The sequence below is a fragment of the Anarhichas minor genome, unplaced genomic scaffold, assembly GCF_050575085.1.
Source record: "Anarhichas minor isolate MPS153535 unplaced genomic scaffold, ASM5057508v1 ptg000038l, whole genome shotgun sequence".
Lineage (NCBI taxonomy): Eukaryota > Metazoa > Chordata > Actinopteri > Perciformes > Anarhichadidae > Anarhichas > Anarhichas minor.
The window spans coordinates 3,315,001-3,320,000 of NW_027466484.1; the positions used below are offsets into that span (position 1 = coordinate 3,315,001).

General features: G+C 45.9%; 2 non-coding genes across 2 annotated transcripts; both read left to right on the top strand.

The window, feature by feature from the left end:
• Positions 1-3,946: 3,946 nt before the first annotated feature.
• LOC142967833 (small nucleolar RNA SNORD53/SNORD92) lies at positions 3,947-4,023 on the top strand. The gene has a single exon (XR_012958979.1). It is a non-coding gene; the product is annotated as a small nucleolar RNA SNORD53/SNORD92 (small nucleolar RNA).
• Positions 4,024-4,660: 637 nt separating this feature from the next.
• Positions 4,661-4,737, top strand: LOC142967835 (small nucleolar RNA SNORD53/SNORD92). Its single transcript, XR_012958981.1, has one exon. It is a non-coding gene; the product is annotated as a small nucleolar RNA SNORD53/SNORD92 (small nucleolar RNA).
• Positions 4,738-5,000: the final 263 nt, after the last annotated feature.

Sequence of the window (5,000 nt, forward strand, 5' to 3'; positions counted from 1 at the left end):
CTTGTATTGAACATTTTTTTATTTAAATAATGCAGCTGCAAGCCTAAAATCACACCACAGTCATAGAACAGCACGTGTTACATGTCCCCACAACATATTTTACTTCGATTGAGTGAAGCAGGCCAGCATAAATGGTCATAAAAATCAAAATTATGATTTTCGGAACCAGCTGTTGCATTGCTGTATACTCATTTTATATACTATATAACTACATATTAACTATATATTCACTTTTCTTATCACTAAGAGTGTTCAATAATCCTAATAAATCAGTTTGACACCATTTTGAATAATTTTGAGCAGTTATGATGTGTCATATCTGTCATTCATAACAATAAATGGCTCATAATGTGTGTCATGTGACCCTGGTAAGGCCGATTTACTCGTGTGAGACATTTTTAGATGCGGGATAGTCCAACGGGAGCCATGCAGGGGTGTTTCATCGTATCCGGGTCTGTTTACTGACTAAAAATCGGAAAATGCTGGGCGAACCCCCCTCTCTACATGGATTGCTCCACCCCACAGAATCGTCTGCCATTTTGTCATTCATTCCGCCAGTGCATTGATCTCACTCACAGGCATGCAGCACAACATGGAGGAAAGAGCTGCGCCGAAATCCGCTGGAATAAATCCGTTTTTCATCGCCAAAACCGTCAAAACGTAAGTTTTTTTACCCAATTTTTTTTCTCGTGACCTGTGGCTGATGTTGGCATGCATACCCATAACTTTTGAGCGGTTTGAAAGAGAGTAATTTGGACGCCGCTGTGCGTTTCCGGGTCGAATCGTGCCCCTCCTGCATGTGTTCATACGCCATGTGCGATCATGCTTCGTGATGAGAGAGCCATAGAGAGAGCATAGATCGTCGATTTTTGGCCAAAATTGTGGCAAATCTTCTAGATATCTTCCAGATATATTAGTTCATGTATAATTGTGTTTGCAGTGTTTACAATGGCTGGTATGATGATGTTGCTCGGACTTTATCCGTTAATTCGATATTTAATATGTCTGGAGCAATAATCATATTTCTTTATGAAAAATGCTTTCTACGACACGCTGAATGCTGCACACTCTAAAACAGCCCCCCGTGGGGAGCTCTCGGGTCCTATTTAATGAGTCTTGTATAAAATAACCTCCACTCTTCTCGGAGGATCGTGACGTTTGAGGCTCCGCCGTCACTCTCTTCCGCGCGCCGATGAGCCCGCCCACCGCGTCCCAACAGCGACGTGTGCTCGGTAATTGTTCTCCAGACACGCGCTTATCGCTTCAGTTCCGCTCTGGATGTTTGTGTGTTAAACCCACAGACGAGCGGTGCTGATCTGTGACGTCACACTCCATTAAAGAAAGTGTCGATTGAAGGTTTATAGCGGTTTTAGGAGAGTTATGGACGTGACAGAACAAAAAGCGGGACCGTTCAGGAAGCCTCACAATCACCTCTTACCTTCGGCGTACCTGTCATGTCACAGAAGTGCGTTTATAAATATAAATACAACTTTTGTACACTATCTGACTGCTCATTCCGGTTACTCCCGCCATGCAGCGTTTGCATCGGAACGAGCAGGCAAACCGGTGTTATTGTTGAGTTGTTGTGTACATTAATGGATGCTTTATGAGCCGATGTATTAGAAATGATCATTGTAGCCAGAATACATGACGTATATTTCTACCACGTTCATAACCGCGTCGATAAACAAGGTTTCCTTCACTCTGTAGATTTGTGAACGTAGTTTGGTGTGTAGATCCTCAGCACGTAACGGGGCCGGGCTTCCTACTGTGTCCGTACAAGACAAGGACTCCCGCTCAGCCAATAGCGACGCGTCGTTTCTGGGGGAAAGAAACGCGCTCAGCCAATCACAGCCTCCAGCGGCCGTGATAGGACAGTTATCCAGCGGATGACGTCATCTTCCTCGTGGCGCCTCGTTCGTGTCGACTAATAGCAGCCGCCAGCAGAGGGTTTTTATATCCAATCAGAATCGAGGAATCGCTCGACCAATCAGAATAATGTATCCGTTTACCGAACACCGCTGTCACCGCAGCCACTTGCATGCCGGGAAAACAAGAGCTCGGGACTCAACAGCTTGTTGTTCGTCTATAGCGAGAGGCGAAGAAGAAGAGAATGTGAGTATAAAACCCTTCTGGACCCGACTAGACCTGCTCCCGGAGCAAACACCCGGTGTACCGGAGACAGACGTCGCACCGGAGCTCCTTTAGTACCGAGCTGTGAGCTGAATGGCAGCAGCAGCTTGTGTGTGTTTTTCTTGCAGTGAAGAAATGTGAAGCGACCACATAATAAATAAATAAATAAATCACACAAAAAAAATGTCACCGGGTTCGGTAGAAAAGTTGTTATCCCTCCGGAAGCGAACGAAGAGCTAAATGTGTCCGTTCGGCCTATCGGACGTTTAAACCTCCCTACGATCCACGGACTAGCATGTTAGCTTCACCTAGGCAGCTAACTAACATTAGCTTCTAACATTAGCTAACGTTCGCTTCCCGTAGCTCCAGTCCTTCCGCTCACACACGGCCGTTCGTTCGGACTGTTTCGTACCGGGACTCGGTCACGTATCTACCGGGACTCTGTGCAGCTGGTAGCTAGCTGTGTGTGTCTCTGTGTGTGTGTGGAGGTAAAGTTAGCCGAAGCTAACTTTACCTCCACACACACACACACACACACACACAGCTAGCATCGAGCTGACATGGACGAGCTGTGATGGCGACGTGACTCAGTGGAGCGGGAAGAGACGCTCCTCTCCGTACATCCGGGTCCTCACTGAGACCCGCAGATATTTATAACGTACAAACCGGCGGAACCTGGTTCAGTCCGAAGTTAGAGCTAGTTGTTAGCTTAGCATTATGTTGTGACACATTGTCTGTCCTCTGCGGTGCTGCCAGCTTTAAAGTCCTCGTCCTGTTTGTGTCTTTCAGTGATCCACAATCCTCCGAGCTGGACCCCCTCAGATAAGAAGATGAAGGTGAGTCTGAGGAGCTTTAACCTGTAGAACACTAGCAACCTGTAGACCAGCAGACTGGGCTCTGCTTGGTCCTGGACTCTCTGCTTGGTCCTGGACGCTCTGCTGGTCCTGGACTCTCTGCTTGGTCCTGGGCTGGTTTCTGTCCAGTTTCAAAGACTCCGCTCAGTCCACCAATAATACTGTCAACAGTCTGTTAATTCATCAAGAAAAGATGAGTTAACAGCTTGTTAAAGATGAAGTAAAGAACATGAGAGACTAAGTGAATAAAACTCTATGATCTGGATCAGTTCTAAGCCTGCGTCTCCACTCCGGGACCCAAACAAAGATAGCAGCTGTAGATGAAACCTGTCATTTATCTGGTTGCCATCTTAGTTTCGGTCCAGGTCTGGACGTGGACCCTGTGAGACCTGTTAGTCCTTCAGAATACAGCAGCTTGAGTCTAGGTCCAGCTCAGACCTTCAGAGAGGTCCCATGTTCATGAGACTCACCTCAGTGTTTAGGCATCATTGTGTTTCTCTCCATGTCTTCTAAATATCTGAGACGTCTTTAAAGCAGAACTATCAAAGATTTACAACAAATCTGAGGTCCAAAAAGTAGACGAGCAGGAAATCACAGCTAAAGTCGAGTTGTTTGAACTAGACTTTGATTAGTAAGACAAACGCACAACAAGACTGTGCAGAAGTATCAGACCGGGTTTGGTTTAACTAAACTATCAGACCGGGTTTGGTTTAACTAAACTATGAATAAAACGCCTGAAAATGAATATCATGTGACTCTTCACGTACACTGGGCGTGATGGTAAATACGACCGAGTAATAAAGTAGTCTTTAAGAATCAAAGGTCATGTTTTAATGACACTGATGTTTGATGATCTGAAACATTTAAGTGTGACAAACATGCAAAGAAATCAGGAAGGGGGCAAACACTTTTTCACACAACTGTGTATATATATGAGAGAGAGAGAGATGTCAGCAGGGATGGGATGATGAGAGTCAGAGTTTCGCTAATTGGGCTGAACTCCTGTGATGTCACTTCCTCTTGGCTGTCTGACCAATCCCTGAGCTGAACTCTCTCTCTCACACGTGACCCCCTGCTGGTCCAGTAACAGGACTGTGCTTGTCTCTACAGGGTTACTGGGGTTGTGCCATCGGGAAAGCAAAACAAGCTGCAAAGACAGAGATCGAAAAACTGGGGGTGAGTTTTAATTAACGGTTTGAATTCTGATGACACCTGAACTATCAATGATGCTGATCGATCAGAGTTTAATAAGATATTGATCTTCTGTCTCAGATGAAGGAGATGACCTGCAGGGAGCTCGTCAAAGAGGTCGCCAAAATGTGAGTATTACTACTAAAAGTTTAAAGCTCTAATATAAACTAAGCGGTTCCAGGAAGTGAAGTAGAAGTTGTTTCCCGTTTGTGATACTGGGTTGAATGTTTGGAGTACAAGTACATGTACTGCAGTACTTGTACTGTAGATGTACTCCAATGGTGACTTCAGGCATCTCTGTAAACCTGTGTCTCTGCTCTAGAATCTACATCGTTCATGACGAGGTGAAGGACAAAGCCTTCGAGTTGGAGCTCAGCTGGGTGGGAGAAGGTGAGCTGTCGACCAATCGGGGCTCAGCTGGAGCCACTTCCTGTTTCACAGAAACAATCCGTACTGATCACTGAAACCGGATGTCAGCAGGGACGGAATGATGAGAGTCAGAGTTTCGCTAATTGGGCTGAACTCCTGTGATGTCACTTCCTCTTGGCTGTCTGACCAATCCCTGAGCTGAACTCTCTCTCTCACACACTCTCACACACACACACCTGCACCTCTCTCTCTCTCTCTCTCTCTCTCTCTCTCTCTCTTTCTCTCTCTCTCTCTCTCTCTCACACAGCTCGCTCGCACATCTGTCTGATTGATTGACAGTAAATCTTTTTTTTTCTCTCAGTGACGAACGGACGACATCAACTGATTCCTGAAGATGTGAGACAGGAAGCTGAGAAGTACGCAAAGGTGAGACGACACTCCTCCAACTATGAC